At 41.5% G+C, this 19296-nt stretch overlaps 1 long non-coding RNA gene across 1 annotated transcript; it reads left to right on the top strand.

Moving 5' to 3' along the window:
* The first annotated feature begins 16768 nt into the window (after positions 1–16768).
* Positions 16769–18659, top strand: LOC148781544 (uncharacterized). Its single transcript, XR_016057646.1, has 2 exons — positions 16769–17034; positions 17248–18659. It is a non-coding gene; the product is annotated as an uncharacterized LOC148781544 (long non-coding RNA).
* The last annotated feature ends 637 nt before the right edge of the window (positions 18660–19296 follow it).

Here is a 19296-nt window from a genome sequence, read left to right as displayed (position 1 = left end):
CCCATGAAACGGTCGTTATCAGCCTGCTGCTGAGCAAGGTTAGTGGTGGAAAAAACAAACAGTCCAACCGCGACCTAACTGTTCGAGCAGGTAACTGAGGTTGCTATAGCAACCCAAGCCGGGCCACCTCTGCTTCAGGACAGGACTACAAAAAGCACTGTCTATGATAGTAAAGAATCTAACAGACCAGCAGCTAGACCGCGATGATCAGCCGCGCTTGCGAATATCGACGAAGCGGCCTATAGGTGCGATTGGCGTAGCTAAGTCGTTCTTTCTGCACCCAACAAAAATGTTAAAAAATTTCTGTTTTGTAGTGGACCTCGAAAAACACAAAATAAAGGATGCAGGTTAAGATCTTATCAATTACGTAACTGTGCGCTCTTCTGCGGCTATTAGCGTAGCTCCGGGTTAGCTTGCTTCGCTATCAGCTTTATAGCAAAGCTAAGGAGCTCCGCCGTTAAGCGAAGAATATACATTCTTGCACAGCACGTCAAACGAAATTGTGAGGAACGCTAACTTTTGATCAGCAAGCTTGCTGAGGGCAATTCTTCCGAATATGCTCTCAATACGATATGTTGCAATTAGTTAATCTTTCTAGTGCCCGCTATCGGCCCCCTGCTGAGCAGGACCGCTATCGGGCCTATAGCGCGGTAGCATAAACTTAATTGCTTACAAGAAGAGGCTATACAGCTTTTTACGCATACACTTTTTGCTCCGCTTCGCGAAAGTTTAGCCGCCTCGAACAGCACGATCGACTCGATAGTGGCCGCGTCGCGGCTCGGGAAGAGCTTATTTTCTTATGACTATTGTTAGCAACAAAAGAATTTAGAATCTTTATAGAGTTCGATATTCACATATATTTTCCTGTGGAATTTATGTAAGCGACTCACCATACTTTTCAGATCTATATAGAAAAGGTGTATCTTCACCCAAAACTGTGTAACCTGGTGACTACCGCGCTACCTGCTCGAACGGTTAGGTCTTCGGCTTCGCCGCTTATTTACCCGCTAATTGTGGAACTACCGTTGGCCCGATAGGCGAAGCCAAGCTGAACTGTTGAATAGCTTTATAGGTAGCGCCCAATTATCTGCTATTTAGCTTTTAGCATAGCAGATAAGCCTCGAACGGTTAGGCACGCTTGCTTGCCTTGCTTAGCAGGCACAACAAGAAGGGTGGTTGTCAGCAAGTACATTAACATTGCATTTTCAGACACTTCTATATATAAGACAAAATCTTTCTGCTTCGCCGATTGTATTTGAATACACCTCTATATATGCGACAAAAACAGGCTAAGCAAGCGGCCGCGCTTGCTTCACGGTTGGATTATATTAGAATTCCCCTATGTCTACTATAATATATACATATAGAACCTAGAATTTATATGAGAGATATATATTAATAGATATAGATAGAGATATAAAATAATATATGTCAAACAAATAGAAACTACAAGTTCATTAAGATTGTATTTTCCTGAACATAGCTGCTCAGCCTCGAACCGCGCTCGTATGTTATGTATATAGATAGATGTTAGAGATAGATTTCTAATTGATGCGGCTCGGGCTCCTAAAGCCGACCTGTTGAGCAGGTCTATCGGCATAGTTGCTCAGCAAGAACCCGAGGTTACCCTATTATCCATAGACAAAGACATATAAACTAATACATATATATTTGATTATGGTGTCTATATTGTCGACACTAGAATTATATACTCTAATAAGATATTTCTGAGACATACAGATATGAAATATCTAATAATTAATATATGGTGCTTGCAACCGCTTGCTGAGCAAGCCTCGCTTCGCGGTTATCGTGGACTATCAGCGGGGTCGCTATCGACTGCGCCGATCACCAAGCACAAGGCTATTACGGATTCTCCATAGTCTCCCCCTTTATATATAGTACGATATTTTTACTATATATTTTCACTTTATTGTGCCATCAGATTGCACCGCGCTATAGGCCCTCGAAGGGTTAAGCCCGGCCTATAGGCCATCTGTGTGCGTTTGACTTCTTTTTCTGGGTGATAGGACTTGAACCTATGACCTCCTGTTCCCAAAACATATACGCTACCGGCCTGCGCTACACCCCGGCTTAAGCAATCTTAGTGGCTATGAGCTCCTATAATATTAAAATCTTATTTATTATCTAATTGTTTTTTAGGGCAGGCCAGGCCTAACGGCTTGTTGCTCAGCAAGGTTCGAGGTTACGCTGTTCCGCATGTAAAGGATGATTTTATATTTAATAAATAGTTTAACTGTCTTTTTTGTTGCATTATTGTATAATTGTATTATTAAGAGCCTCTTTATTGGAACGGATAATGGAGATCGAACCCGTATTGCTTGCTTGGAAGGCAGGGGATCTACCTTTAATCTATATCCGCTAGTAAGGTAGTTGAATTGGCCTAGCAACCACTATAAGCCGATCCTAACGGCTTGTTGCTCAGCAAGGTTCTAGTGTAGCAGGCCGGCGGTAGAAATAGAGCATTAGCTCAAGTGAGCCTTAGCTGGCGCCTACGTGAGTTAAAGTCAGCGTCTGCTATTGCAAAAATGTTGTGCAAAACAGATTTCTAATGAGCTTATACTGTAATTTCGTGAAGAAAGATATAATTACCCCCTTAACGACTGATCCGCAAGGAGAGGTCTCTAGTAGAATTTCAGTACAAAAGACGCTAGCTATAGTACGCGTTTCTCGCCAACAGGCGAGAGTATGTGATATTCAGTCTCCGGTTACAGCGAAGCTGTAAACACAAACTAAGTAGAAAAAAATAGAGACAGGCAACATGTTAGCACTCGTAAGCTATAGTCTTTTTATTGTATTGTTATGTATGCGCTAGAACAGCGAAGCTGTTAGAACGGGATCAGCTACACGCAGCCTAAGCAGCTTGCTCAGCAAGCGGATAGGCTAGCCGCCCAAGGTCTGCTTGCACGGATAGCAGAGCTTTTAGGCTATACTGATAATAGTTTGATCAGCGCGGAACACAAGGCCACTAAAAAAGCGCACACTCTGAGCAAAAATCTAAAAGAAAAAGAAACTCTAACCCCATCTTTCATATCAGGCTTTGGTTGTACAAGCAAATGTTTCTATGTTAATGCACAGTGGGATTCACAAAAGATTTCATCGAAACAGGGCACTTTGCACACAAAAATGGAAAAGCTAGATTTCTTTACTGAAAACTGAAAAGGCAAAAAGAAACCGAAAAGAAACAAAAGTCTAGGCTAGGCGCCTAACCGCTACATGCTTGATTATTCCCGTGTTCTATGTAACACAATTAGTTTCAGAAAATGGGGTTCTGCAATAATGCAGTATTTTGGCTGTGGTAGTTAGCTTCGAGATCGGCGACACAAGACTTTGACCTTCTTGCTGTGCCTGCTGAGCAAGGCGGTTGCGTTTTCAAAATGTTCCACCTCTTTCAGCCTTAAGTTTGGTGCTTAGCCTCCGTGGCGATCAGTTTCGCTTCGCAGAATAGCGGAGGCTAAGCCTAAGCAATGACGCTTTTAGCTGCCAAGCTAAGGAAAATAAGAAAAGTTCCGCGAAGCGGACTTTATTTACCTAATAGTAAATAGTAGGAAGGAAGACAAATAAGATGTAATTGATTGCACCAGCTGATTTTTAGTTGAGGTAGAGCATATAGATGCTTACATAATTCTATGTTTAAACTTAGTATGAAGTCTGGTTTAGCTACTAGACATTTACATTTTCTCAAGCCGTGTACAGTAAAAGCTATACGCTCAATTTGCAAAATAAGAATTGCGGCCTATAGGCTCAGCCTTCACGGCCCGGCCTATAGACTCGACCGATAGCGCAGTTGAATATTCTGTATTTATCTCCATAAGTCGTGGGTTCAAATCCCATCTCCGCCTGTTCTGTACGAATTTTTGCAATTTGCCTAAAGCTGATATGCACTATGCTTGCTCAACAACTAACCGCTATCAGGGGAGCCTATCGGCCCCGCCCCGCCTGTATTCCATGAAGCGGTTAGAAGTGGAGCTACGCTGATCGCCGCTACGCCGCTTGCTTACCTTCGGTCCAAGCGCGGCGGATAGACTTTGCCGATAGTGAAACCAGCGCCTAACCGTGCTTGGACCGAAGGTAAGCAAGCTATTCCGCATAACCTTCTTGCGCAGCAGCTGATCGCCGCTTCGCGGTTAACAACTGATCCGGCCTCTTGCTCAGGGTATTTTTTAGAACTTTTTTGTTAGGTGAAGTTTAGCTATCGTGCGAGCTTCCCCAAGCCACTGGGGTGTAGCCAAGTGGTAAGGCGTCAGAATTTGGATCCGCTATTCAAAGGTTCGAATCCTTTCAGCCCAGATATTATATGCTATTACAACGTTAGCTCTTGCTGAAAAGACTTTTGAACATTTAGAACAAATACAAAATCACTCAATTATTGCCTTGATCACCGCTATCGGCTTCACCGATAGCTTGCTTCGGCGGCAGCATGATCAACGTAGCTCGAACCCGGTTATGCGGAATAACGGAGCCTTCCCGTCTTGCGCGCGCAAGCCCAACCAGGCTACAAGCACCAAACAAAGCATAGTAATGATGGCAATCCCACTGCAGATGCAGCACCAGCTCCCGCTATCAGCTACGCTGGTGGACCAAAGGTAAGCAAGCCCTTAACGCTATCAGCGTAGCCTGCTGCACAAGAACGTTAGTTGCTGCGCAAGCGGTTAGGCACCGTTTGAGACTTTAGATGTATGCTCTAGCTAGGAAAGCAGAGCTTGTTGCGCTATCAGGCTGCAGCGACACGGTTATAATAGAGGTTCTCGCGCAACAAGTTTGTCCGCGCGGCTTGGCTTTGACAAGCCGCTTGACAAGTACATACCTATGGGAGCGTTCCGCTTGGTGCCCTCCCCTGCAACACGCTAGAGCAGGCGTCTGCTCTGGAGGCTTCACAGAGCCTTCTTGCTCGCGTCGACATCCCCACTCAAGCTCTCGGCTTTGGGACTTGAACTGAGCAGAGAGTACAGAGTAGTGAAGCTTTGTGTCAAGCCAAGCCGCACAATTTGTTCCCATTTTTGCAATGAATACACTTGTAGCTAGCACCGCTACTATCGCGCGAACCGCTATTCGAATAGCTTGCGATCAGCGTAGCTCGAACCCGGTTATGCGGAATAGCTGTAGCGCCCCGGGCAATTGGCAACGGTTAGCGGGTAGCGGCTGATAGCCAAGCCGTTACAAGCGCGGTGCTAACTGTAGCTTGCTTGTGCTTTGTTTGTTTGTCGATTTTATTATTTTTTAGAAACCACGCTTGCTTGCCTTGCTCAGCAAGCACAACAAGCTCTAACGGTGTGCGCCCCCGCGGCGATTAGGAATAGCTTGCTTACCTTCGGTCCAAGAGCGACGATGCGGCTTGGCTTACCTACGGTTCGAATAGCGACGCTCAAAAAATGAATGCCAGTTTTTTTATTAGCAATGCGCATCAAGAATTTTGTATTATTTATAGCGGATACGCACCGCTAACCATTTCTTTGGCTTAGCCAAAGTAGCTTGCGAAGGCTGTTCGCGACCGCTTAAATTTTCAGCGGATAAATTGCATTGCTGTGGGGGGGATAGAGAGCAATGTGAAGCACGTACTATACCTTATCCGCTATCCGCTGAAAAATCTTATAAAAATTATAGCCATTGTCAATTTTTGGTATATATTTTCTTAGGGGGCAAAAATGTGTTTTTTTCTGTATAAAAAATAGCAAAAAATATCTTTTTGTATAGAAAATGTGCATTTTTTTGTTTTAAACAAAAATGGTTATTTGACCGCGCTATCGGTCGGGCGATCAGCTACGCTGTTGCTTACCTTCGGTCCAAGCGCGAAGGCTACACGGTTGTACTTACAACATTTTTTTCTACAGTGCACCACCTGCTAACGGCTTGTTGCTTGCCTTGCTCAGCAGGCACAACAAGGTTCACGGCCGCTTCTACGACTACATGTAGCAGTATCTCAACCGGCGACCTAACCGTTCGAGCAGGTAGTGCAGCGGTCGGGCCGGGCTTGTTCAGTAAGCCAAGATGGGATGGAATGATGAGACTTGCCTAACGGCTTGACGTCAATCGGCTTCTAGATAGCGGAGCGGTTCGCACTATTATCTCTACAACTGCTATAGTTGGTGCAGCTACAGCCTTCTTGAAAAGAATCAGGCATTCAGAACGCAATCGAGAGTCAAACCGTAACTGAAAATTCTTGCGTTGGGCTTGCTAAGCAAGCCGCGCGCTTGTTATCACGCTGGGCTTGCGCGCGCAAGCCGCACGCTTGTTATCATGCTGGGCTTGCGCACGCAAGCCGCACACTTGTTATCACGCTGGGCTTGCGCGCGCAAGCTGCACGCTTGTTATCACACTGGGCTTGCTTAGAGAGTGCCAAAAAATCAAACTCTACAATACAAAACACATAACATGTCTAGATAGCTCAGTTGGTTAGAGCAAAGGACTGAAAAACGCGCCATTAATACGTAACTAATTAGCCAGGAACAAGCGCTAATGCACTATTTCTACGACGCGGCGGCCGCTGTTTGTGTGGAGCTATAAGAAGCTAGCAAATCGCGCTATCGGCCCGATAGGCCACTTAGGGTGACCTGCAAAGTAGATTGCTAAACGCGGTGCGCCGCTAGCACTTGTCCATGGAACCCGTTAAAGTAACAGTTACTACATCTGACACACAAGTATAATCGATTAATTTGCAATGTTGTGTTTTTGATTTAGCAAACCGCTCACCTCAGCTTGCTGAGCACGCTTGCTAACTCGCTTCTTACCGCGTGATCGGCGTAGTTGCTTGCCTTGCTCATCAGGCACAGCAAGATCGCGCGGTTGTGTGCACACGAACTCTAACAACAACATGGTTGATGTATTATCAGAAATATGTATATAAGGGTACTTGATAAATGCTAAAAGATATAAAAAAGAGATAGAATCTTGACCTTTTACTAGATTTTCAATCCTTGTGCTTGCAGCACAAGCTGCAAGCACATATCTTTCTTGACAGATTGATGGGCTCTCTTAGCTGCCGCTTGTTGAGCCTCGAACCCGATTAGGCAGGGCGCGGAAGCCAGTCTAGAGGGTTAAGCCTTATCTAAAAAGTGCTTTTTGGGTAATTTGGCATACTCGAACCAACACAGCAGCTGCCGCACGGACTGCGGCCCCTCTATTCCAAAAGGCGGCGGGGCTGGCTACAGCGTAGCTGATAGTGTATTGAACAAGTCTAACCTATAGTCTATTCCAGCGGCGCCTCATGTAGCGGTTAGTTGCTTCGCTATCAGCCTGTTGCTTACCTTCGGTCCAAGCGTCGAGGCTTCGTCAATAGCTTGCTTACCTTCGGTCCAAGCACGGTTACACAGACTTAAAAAAATAGAAAGATGTCACATAATTTGAGTCATCCCAACCTCTTTGCTTTTACAGAAAATTAACAAGCATTTTCCGTTGTGTTGGTACAGCTATTATTTCTATAGCCAAAGGAATGATCATGATTTACAAATTCGCTCATATATAGAGACTGTGTCAGAGCAAATTGGTCATTTGCAAATGCTCTCCTTTTTACAGAATCACTATAAGAGATCTTATGTCTATCTTTTTTTTGTAGATATGCGTGGCATTCGTGACGAAAGAGAAAGAGCTTTGTGCCCTTTACGCACAGGCATACTGCCTACATCGCAAAGACCTACGTCGCAGGTCGTAAAGCAGGTCTTTGCGAATCTAGCTAGCGGGCAATCAGCTACGCCTATACCGTGGCGCGGGTCTGCCAATACTCTTTTATTACTTTTCGCTTTGATCTTCAACACCAAATGATCTAAAAGATATTTACCCAGAAAGGGAAATAAAGTTGCTCTGAGTAAGGCTCAATCGAAGATACGAAGTCTGAAGAACTTTAGTGAGTCGAAACTCAATACAATAGACAATAGTCGGTCGATACAACCTTTGAGGAAAGCGAGGCCTCCGCGGCCACTAGCGGAGGCCGCTTGCTCAGCAAACACGGTTCCTGGTGGAGTCATTTTGATGTGACGAATCAACTCAGTAACGTTCCTCCAATAGAGCATCAAGAGCTTGGTGCTTGCAGCACAAGCTACAAGCACAAGGACACCCAGGGAAAGCAGAGCTTACAAGGTGCGAGCCATTCTCCCCCATCCTTAACTTATTTTCTATTCCGTTATACAGTTATGCGCTCATGTTGGGGAGGTATCAATAATAGAAAAGCTCTATACAGGTATAAAGAAGGGTGCTTGGCGCCTCCACGGTAGCTTGTGCTGCAAGCACAAGGAGATTTGAGCTTTCACTTCGATAATACGTTTATAAGATTCCCCCAAAGTGAACCCAAGCCGTATCAGGAAACACACTATACATCAATGCTTTCTAAGAAAGACTTGAGATTTTTACCTATATGTCTTCAATCTTTAGCTTTTTTGTATGCTTTACGAGAATTTCAAGGTTGTATTTACAAACCATAATGCTTGTATCAAGATTTGATGGAAGTTTCAGTGAACAGCCAATTCTTTGGAAGCTCAGCTTTCCTCCCTTTTGTTAGCATACACCCAATTCAGATTATACAGGACGCTCAAAGCGCAGTGTTTATAGTTAATGAGATTGTATATCTTTTACAGAGACGTGTTTCCTTTCGACAAATAAAGATCAAATACTGCGTGAACTCACAAATAATGAAATCTTAAAAGGGGTTTGCTTATCTTGTTCTGGCCGTGTAGGGCTAAAAAGGCGCAAAAATCAAAAACTCAATCTGTACCATGGGGAGAAACTTCATTGCATGTTTTCTCTGAAAAAATTTCTTTTGCAAAAGGTAGTGCCAACACCTCCTTTGGAAAAGTCGGAATAAAAGTCTGGCTTTGCTATAAATAAGGCCTATACCGCGCAGCGAATCAGCGGAGCTACGCATAGCTCCGCGGATCACGAATAAGCCGTATTTGTAGGCAGTAGGGCAGCGGATAGAAGTTGCATTTCTTAAGAGCCTCCCCGAGCGGGGAGGCTACTTTGCAGGTCACCGCTCTACCTGCTGTCACCGCTAGCCACAAAGAAAATTAAGCGGTGATCTTGCTGTGCCTACTGAGCAAGGCAAGCAACTATTAGATAGGCCGTTTTTAGAATTCATACTTTAAAATCCCTTATAGAAAAGGTGATTACTCATTTTTCAAAGTACTGTTTGTATTCACAAAAAGAGAGAGATTATCGAATTTTCCATACAATTGTTCTTGAACTGTCGAATAAAAGTCACTTATCTGTACAAGAGAAAGACAAGATTTCAGCGTTTGTTCATGCCTTTAAATCATGAAGACAAGGGCAAGAACCGCTTACTATATCAACAGATAGATATTCTAAGCTAGTAAGCGGCTGGTCGTTTCTTTCAGGCATTGTTAGTATAGGGAGATGGAAGGCTTCTCTTTCAGAGTACGAAAAAACAGAGAGGGAGTAAGGACACCACACATACAAGCTGAGCCATGTACAATCTACCTGTTAGAAGAAATGCAGAAGCATTTTTGGTAAGATATATTGTGTATCGTGCTTGCAGCTTGTGCTGCAAGCACAAGGCATCAATAGGTTTCCGATACATGGTAAGTGATGCGGAAAGGCTTGAAAAAGAAGAGAATTCCCCATAGCTTGCTGCGTAAGAACGGTTAGGCACTGCCGATAGGCCGCTTTTCAGAGTATCTATCGGCTTGCTCAGCAAGCTAAAGCCTTAGTACGGTAAAAAAAGAGAAGATTTTCATACATTTGTTAATTAATTTGCTAGACTTAAAGACACAAGTAGAAGTCGGCTGGAAGGAGTTAGAGCTGTTGTTGCGATGTCATATCTGCAAAGAAAGGCAGGTAAAAGGAGACGGTTAACAAAAGAAGAATATTTAGAAAGCATAACGAGTTGAAGGTATAGTCTAATACACAACGAAAGTTGTGTTTTGTACAAATGGAAAGGCTAATCGAACTTGGAAATAGCTGGTTTTTTGCGAAATCTATTGAGGTAGAGCACAACATGTTTGCTAAAGCAAACTTTACCGCGTGGCTTGGCTGAGCCAGCTTGGCTCAACAAATTGCGCAAAAGAAGCTTAATTAAGGCTCAACTTACTTGTGCCTTTTTCACTTGAGCTAAAGCTCGGCGCGCCACGCCAAAAGCATCCCAGGGGTAGAGCACTCTCTGGGTAAGGGTGGCCCAAAGCCTTACCGATCTCAATGAAACTCCGAATACTGGCTGCTTCTTGTTGTAGACAGACCTTTGATGCTAAGATCAGAGGTCAAAAGGGAAACAACCCAGATCATACGTTAAGGTCCCCAAGAAACCTTTTAGTGAGAAAGGAAGTGATAGTGCAAAGACAACCAAGAGGTGGGCTTGGAAGCAACCATCCTTTGAAGAAAGCGCCTGGACTGTTCGTGGTGCAACTATTACTGCATTAGGTACAAGGGTTTCTTCCTTACTTGGCTACAAGGATAGGACTTCATAAAATAGAAAATAAAGACAGAATATGGGACGTAGAAGGAGACAAAGAATTGCTAGTCTTAGAATCGGGATCGTGAATACTTTTTTTTCTTCTCATTCAATTCAATAGTGGGTTGGTTGATTACATATAATATCTCGAATAAGTTAAAGTAAGAGGTGTTACGGGCCTTTTATTTGAAAAATAGATCCAAGAAAAGAAAGAATTTAAAAGGCTTTCAAATTTCATTCTTTTTCATTAACTTGAATAACTATGATATAGATTCATTCAATTTGTGAATGAAGTTACACAACACGGTTCGTTTTGCTATTACTCACGAGTTGCTCAATGAGTTTGTTGATTCGGCATCGGTAGATGTCACAAATCATGAATCCATTTTGTTTCTTTTTACCTCCTTCACTCTATCTTTGTTAGTACCTCTATTATATAATGAATGGCTGGTGAATCAAAACTTTCAATTCGAATGGATTCTATCAATTGGGATTGTTTCTTATCATCGTATCTCGATTCAAACTTAGGCAAATGTTTTCTTTTTATTTATATATATATATATATATATATATATATATATATATAATATTCTCTGTATAATGATAATGTATAATAAAGAACATATCTCATTCAGCTCCTTCATGCCTACTCTAACTAGTTATTCCAATTTTCTTCTGGCTGCTTCAACTATAACCTCAGCTTTCTTGATTGGCCTGAACAAGATACAACTTATTTGAAATGAATTGAATGAACAATTTCTAAAAATTAATCTTTCTATGAGATTCCAGGTATTCTATAGTCCCATTCAGTGTCAATTGCCAATTCTTGGTCATTGAGATTCATGGGTGATTCGAAGTAATATTTAGGGATAGATATTACCTCTCTTTTTCTCCCCTTTCAAACAAATTTCAATGACTGAATTTTTTCAATCGTGTTAGGTCTAATTCCTATTACTTTGGCCGGATTATTTGTAACTCCATATTTACAATACAGACGCGGGGATCAGTTGGATCTTTGATTGAGTAAGATTCACTTTTTTTTACCTACTCCATACCAAGGAGTAGGTCCAATTTCATTGATGGTTCCAGTTTCAAGTTAATGTGATTCAGTACAAGAAGAATGGAATCACGCTCTGTAGGATTTGAACTTGGGTTTGGAGACTCACATTCTACCGAACTGAACTAAGAGCCTTTATCACAATAGTAGATATAGTTGAAAAAGAAAAGGGTCTTTTTGTATCCCCTAATTTAGCATGCATATAATATCGTTAAGGATTCTATCTAATTCTAAGTGATTTCAATTGATCCCTCATTACTGCCCATCGGAGAAGTAATAGGTAGGGATGACAGGATTTGAACCCTTTACATTTTGTACCCAAAACAAACGCGCTACCAAGCTGCGCTACATCCCTTTCAATTGTTGTACATTGTCATTGTAGAGAATCCCTTTTTTGTTTTCCAAATCGTTCGTTTAGATAATAGATACATTTCTCTTGCCATTTCTTCTTTTTGGTCTCATAACATAAAAGAAAAGAATTATGTACATATGAAATCCACTATCTAAAAAAGGAATCAAGAAGGAAGCGGGTGCCCTTTTCCATATTTTAGGGGCAAGAGCACCTTATTTTCTTTTGAATTTACCGATCATTATCTATTCCGCTTGAGTTAGGGATTCCGTGTTCAAATACAAGTGATTCTTAACTCCATATGCATCTAATCATATATATGTTCCAATAAGTAACGAGTATTTTCAATGCGAGATAGAAAAACATATCTCTCTGTGGCGCCCGTGTTAACTACTCTATGGTTCGCGGCTTTAGTAGGTCTATTGATAGAGATTAGTCGTTTCTTCCCAGATGCTTTGACATTCCCCTTTTTTTGATTCTAATTATCGAGGTGGGAAGGAATGAATAAGATGAGAGATACAAGAAACTCTCTGTGTGTGAAAAAGTTCCTCCCCTCTTGCTTCAGGAAGGAAGAGAAAGAAAAAATCAAAGTGGATTGAAGGGTTCAGGATATAATGAATAGGGGGGAGGGCAGAAATAGAAATGTGGAGCTAAGGCTATTCGAGATCATACCATATATTGCAATCAAGATCGGTTTAGGAATAATGATTTCTAGTTAGAAAGAATTGTATTACTTATTACTTTTCCATTGCAACAAAATCAAATCTCTAATTGGCTAACAACTCCTATTTCTTTCTTTTTCCTTCCTTTCTTTTTCTTTGGATCGAAAATAGAAGAGTTGAGTGAATCCAAAATCCAAAGGAGGTTCATGGCCAAAGGTAAAGATGCTAAAGTAAGAGTTCTTTTGGAATGTACCAATTGTACTCGAAATGGTGCTAATGCTAAGAAGGAATCACCGGGCATTTTCAGATAGATTGCTGAAAAGAATCGACACAATACACATAGTCGATTGGAATTGAAGAAATTCTGTCCTTCTTGTTCGAAGCATATGATTCACGCGGAGATAAAGAAATAGATAGAACGTGTGCCAACATTCCAAGAAAAAGGAAGAAATTCAATATTCTATATTAAACAAGAAAATCTTATTTCGGGCGGATCAAGATGAATGAAGAAAGAAAATGTGATTTTGGAGATAAGGAATAAACCATGGATAAATCTAAGCAACCTTTTAGTAAATCCAAGCGATCTTTTCATAGGCGTTTGCCCCAAGCAGCTTAAGGTAAGCCGCATAAGCAGCTTGGGTAAGCAGCAACAGGGGAGCGCGCTAGCGCGAAAGCCGTTGCGACTTTCTTGCTGGGGGATCGAATTTCTTATAGAAACATGAGTTTAATTGGTCGGCGAACAAGGAAAAGATTATCTAGACGAGTGAATAGATTGACCTTAAAACAACAACGATTAATTACTATTGCTATAAAAAAAGCTCGTATTTTATCTCTGTTACCTTTTCTTAATAATGAGAAACAATTTGAGAGAACCGAATCCATCCCTAGAATTACTGGTACTAGAACCATAAAGAAATAAATCTATTGGATTGGAACTCAAATCAGAATTCAAATGGATGTTCTGTTCGAAAAAGCAGCGGTTGATCCGAATTCGATTGTTACGTTGGAAGAAAAAAATGGAGAAAGAAAGAAAGATTTCTTATTTCTTTATTTATATTGAAACGTATTCTTTTATGACTACCTTTTTTTTCTTAATTGTCTCTATTTTTTCTTGATTTTCTCACGTTAATTTCTACTTTACCTTCCCGGAGAGAATCTTCGAGAGATTCTGTTGGAATCATTCCATTCCGATTCCGGTGGATAGATTCCTCCTAATCCCTTTATTTGATGATTTCATTGGAATCCTGTAAAGGGAACTTAGATTGTATCTAGCTATTTGTGCAGGTATTTTAAGAAGCAACTGCCTCTTGTACATATCGTTTATTAATCGATTATCGGATACCCCATTCTCGTGAGTTGCTGCATTTATCCGAGCGATCCATAAATGATGAAAATCTCTGTTTTGCCTACCTCTATCTTGAGAAATGGAAACCAAAGCCCTCATTTTCTGTTGAGTAGCAGTTCGAGTAAGAGTTGAATGGGCCCCTCGAAAGGTCGATACAAATAAACGAATTTTTGTTTGACGTCTGCGAGCTATATATCCGCATCTAACTCTGGTCATTTAATTTGATTGAATTTCAATTTAACTTTCAATGAATAACTCAATGATTTCTTTTCTTTCAGTCATTCTTTCCCTTCGTCTTGATTAATAACAAAACGGATTCTTCCCATGTATAAAAGACAAATTCCAATGGCTTTTGCTACTATGACCTTCCCAACCACGATTTGTTATGCAGTCATTTCAACTCTTATAGTAAAGAAGGAAAAATTCACTTAAATAATATAGTGTGTTCCTTCGTTGATTACTTCTTAAACGGTGAGGCCCTTTCTATACACCGGAGCCCCCCTCATTTAATCAATGTTATTGATAACTCGTACAATTCATACCGTTCGACTCTACTCATAAACTATCCAGTAATAGGTATTTTCATAAGAAAATCTATCCATATAGTTACGGCATTTAATTATGAAGGTTGGCTAGGTAGCTGACCCTGTTAGTCCGCTTTTGCAACAGTTAAGAGCATAATCTTTCTGGTTTTTTGAATAACATTTCCCCCTCTTAATGGATACTCGTTTGCTCTCGATGAGGAATTGCTTTTCATCTCACATCGAGGTGACTAGATTTGCACCAATGGAAACCATAAATTCCATAAGCAATAAGGGTATATGATAGATCTTTTTAGATATTGAATGAAATTCTTCCATTTTATTCATTGCTACTGGAAAAATCATATAGTTTGTTCTAGCTCATGATCTGAACGAGTCGCACATACACCCTAGTACATATTCCTCTACGCTGAGGGCATCCTCAAAGAGCGGAAGATTTCGTAACATTTCTGATTGGCTGTCTTGTGTTTCTAATAAGTTGTTTAATAGTTGGCATGCTGAATCATATACAAAAGAAACTGGTTTAGATCGATCCTAACTAGATGATCAGAAATCTATACTTTAATTTTTTACTTTTTTTATTTTTTTTATTTTTTTTTCAATTTCTTGTATTTAAGTGGGAAAAGGGTTCTTATCTATAGTAGGGATGGAGCTCTCTCTTGAGCCCATTCTTAACACAACTTATATTTTATTCTTACTTAGAATACTTTTTCCTTGTTAGAACCCGATTTAACTCATATGAGATGATGACAGCCTGAGAACAAAGTACTTAACTAACATAATGTTAAAAAAGAAACTAACTATTTTGGAAAAAAATTGTGTTCAAGGGTAGAGATTGCCACAGAAATACAATGCAGTTGTAAAAATAGGACGAAGGAAATAGACCAAATAAATCTATTTTTGAGATGGATTTCAAGACTTAATTTTTTAAGGACATGGAGATCATGAATATGAAAAAAAAAATAAAATTAAAAAAAAAATAAAATAATCCCAATAAAAAAACATTTGGACCATTAGTTTCTATTGTTTTCAGATGGAACACCTACTTGCATCCATCTTGAAGAAGGATGCTTTACACTTTTTGGACCGCATATGTAGAAATGCAGTCTACCCCATATGAAACAATTTTTCTTGTTTTATTTTATTACTTTTTGAATGTTGTTTTATTTGTTGGGATTGTGCAATGATGATTTATCTTTATTAGAAGGAGGTCACAATCACTCACAGCCCTCAGATGTTAAATTGGATGTATTAAGCTGTGTTATAAAATTCAAAAACATTCTTTTTGAACTTTAAGTCTAGCCAACAATTCACTCAAAACTATTTGATTTTGAAATCTAATGGACAATAATGATTATGATTTATTTGTACTAAAAATAAACTGAGTCTCTTTTTATCCTTTGCCCTATTTCTTCTTTTTGTTATCTTTTAGACAAAAAAAGTTATACAAGGCATCAACCTTGAGCAATAAAATAACCCGCACCTTAGAAATCTACAATAAAACGATGTTTTGGATGCTTAAGAATTTAAATGATTATATTGACTTTGAGATATATGGATATAAAAATAAAAAAATTATAGTTTTAAAACTAATGCATCTTATAATATATTTTTTAGGCATTTTATTTTCAAGACATTCGATGTGCTCAATTGGTACCATCTTTATAACTTTAAATTTTAGATTTAGTGTAAAAATAGATTTATAGGGCATCTTAGATACTTATGACACCAAAAGTGATAAAGGTTGAAGATGCATCTTAATTTGAATTTTTTTTGGAAGGTTAAAGAATGCAATCGTTAGATAATATCATTAGGGTCAACAGCCCTAAAATAATTAAGTTAGACCAGAAAGACGACTTGACCCCTTCCTTACATGTACAATCCGAGCGAAGGGATAGAGAGAGAAAGGGAGTGCGTAGACGAAGAGAGGAAGAAAGGGAGCGACGCTTTGTAAAGGCGGGGGGGTACGATCTTGGATCATTGGGGCTTGGATGAACTTGCAGAGATTCTGGCTTTTCCATCTTTGATTTTGGGCTTCTACATGGTTTGTAATGCATATATATAGATTTCATCTCTGGTTTTGGGGTTTTAAATGGTTTGAAATGCAAAATAGATTCATCTCTGGTTTTGGGATTTTTACATGGTTTAAAATAAAAAGGAAGTGTCTTCCGGAAACTTGGAACTTCGCTCTCTTCGCATCACGCCGCTCAGCCAGACCCCTCTCTGCTCCCTAGCGTTTGCTCATCTCGTTTTTTTGTCACCAGTTTATTTCAGCAGCTGAGGCGAAAAAGGTCTGAACCTCGATATCATCTGCCCCTTTTCTTTGTGTAACGCCACGCCCCCCTCTCTCTCTAAGGGCTTTTACCCTTTCCTATAGAAAATGTGGATGCCCAAATACGCGGATTATGCATTCTCCGTTTTCAATTCAAGGGATTGCTTGTTACTCGGTTCTGTAATTTTTCTGAATTGATTTAAAATAAAGGCTGATTGATCGTTAGGGTTTGGGGGTAATTTGGTTGGGTTTAATGGAATGTGGTGGTGTTGGTGAAGAAGAAGAAAAAAAGAGTATTGTTGCAGGGGATGCAACTTCTTCTCTCTCTTCTCCGATGGCAGCCTCACCACCAAAATGCCGTTTCTCTCTCTTCACCCATCAACTATCTCCAAGGTGAATCCTTTCTTTTATTTTTTTCATTCTTCTCTCTCGTATCTCTCTAGATTCCTTTCAGCGATCATCTCTCTCTCTCTCTCTCTCTCTCTTCGTTTGCCTCACCTGCAACTGCCCCTCTTTCTCTCTATAGGTTTAGATCTGCGGGCGATGTGCACCCGTCTCTCTCTCTTCGTTTGCCTCACCTGCAACTGCCCCTCTTTCTCTCTATAGGTTTAGATCTGCGGGCGATGTGCACCCACGGGTGCCCTAACACACTGAAAGCCCGTACGAGTGCCCTCACGCACGGGGAGCCCGCACGGGTGTCCTCACAAACGGGGAGCCCGCACGAGTGCCCTCACGCAAGGATAGCCCGCACGAGTACCCTCACGCACGGGGAGCCCGCACGAGTGCCCTCACGAACGGGGAGCCCGCACGAGTACCCTCACGCACGGGGAGCCCGCACGAGTGCCCTCACGAACAGGTATCCCGCACGAGTGCCCTCACGAACGGGGCGCCCGCACGAGTGCCCTCACGAACGGGGCGCCCGCACGAGTGCCCTCACGCACTGAGAGCCCGCACGAATGCCCTCACGAACGGAGAGCCCGCACGAGTGCCCTCACAAACGTAGAGCCCGCACTAGTGCCCTCACGTACGGAGAGCCCCCGCACGAGTGCCTTTACGCACGGGGAGCCCGCACGAGTGCCCTCACGCACGGATAGCCCGCACGAGTGACCTCGCGCACGGACAGCCCGCACGAGTGCCCTCGCGCACGGAGAGCCCGCACGGGTGCCCTCACAAACGCAGAGCCCGCACGAGTGCTCTCACGCACGGAGAGCCCGCACGAGTGTCCTCACGAACGGAGAGCCCGCACGAGTGTCCTCACGAACGGAGAGCCCGCACGAGTGTCCTCACGAACGGAGAGCCCGCACGAGTGTCCTCACGAACGGGGACGAGTGCTCTCACGAACGGGGAGCCCGCACGAGTGCTCTCACGAAGGGGGAGCCCGCACGAGTGCCCTCACGAACGGAGTGTCCTCACAAACGCAGAGCCCGCACGAGTGCCCTCACGCATGTAGAGCCCGCACAAGTGCCCTCACGCATGTAGAGCCCCCACAAGTGCCCTCACGCATGTAGAGCCCGCACGATTGCCCTCACGCATGTAGAGCCCGCATGAGTGCCCTCACGCACGGAGAGCCCGCAAGAGTGCCCTCACGCATGTAGAGCATGCACGAGTGCCTCACGCATGTAGAGCCCTCACGAGTGTCTACTCAGCCCGCACGCCGGGAGAGACCGCACTAGTGGCTGCACGCAGGTAGAGACCGCACTAAAGTGTCCGCACGCAAGCGCGAGGAGCCGCCGGTGATAGATTTCACGCACGCGCGAGGAGCCGCCGGTGATAGATTTGGTCTTTTCGTTTAGATAATTTTAATAAGTTTAGTTTATTTTAAAGTAAAGAAAGAAAAAGCAAAAAGCGTACCGTCGGCCTGGAACTTCGTGCGATAAAACGTTCGATGAACGGCGGAATTGAGCCACGTGGAATACCACTCCTCGTGAGTCAAATTCTTTTTTACTTTCCTTGGCTCCCAATGGACCATATTTTTTGTATGCGTTGAAAATAAATTATCATCATTTCTTTAAGGAAAATGTTTAAATAAGGATGCCACCAGACCCCTCAAAAATCCATCGGTAGTTAACATCGAGATGTATGAATATGAAAAATAAAAATTTTTTAAGTCTTATACTGTCCATTTTCAAGATTTTCATATGATTATAAATCTAATTGATTTTAACTATTTTTGAAATTTAAAATTTTATAATTGGATATAAAAAGAAGAATTTGAAATTTAAAATTTTACAATTGGATATAAAAAGAAGAAGAAATAGATTTTAAGATAATCCTAATAACATTTTACGTCAAAATTATATATCATGACTGCACCCTTTCTTTAAAGGAAAAAGTTTATATAAGATTGCAACCTACTTTGCACCTCAAAAATTCATCCGAAAAGATACTTTTAATGTTGAAATACCCTTTGAATGAGATGTATGATCATGAAAAATAAAAGATTTTTAAGTCTAAAAAATAGTGCATTTTACAACATATTATCTATGCCGTCAATTTTCAAGATTTTCATATGTTCATAGATTACTTGATTTTAACCATTTTTAAAATTTTAAATTTTATAATTAGATATAAATATAGATTTTGAGCCTGTTACTCAACTTCCCATCTTCGAGAGCTAAGTCGAAGAGGACCTATCTGAATGCTATGTTCAAGAAA

The sequence above is a fragment of the Amborella trichopoda genome, chromosome 6 (assembly GCF_054954075.1).
Source record: "Amborella trichopoda isolate Santa Cruz 75 chromosome 6, AtrichopodaSantaCruz75HAP2 v2.0, whole genome shotgun sequence".
Classification (NCBI taxonomy): domain Eukaryota; kingdom Viridiplantae; phylum Streptophyta; class Magnoliopsida; order Amborellales; family Amborellaceae; genus Amborella; species Amborella trichopoda.
This window is presented reverse-complemented; position numbering and strand designations above follow the sequence as displayed.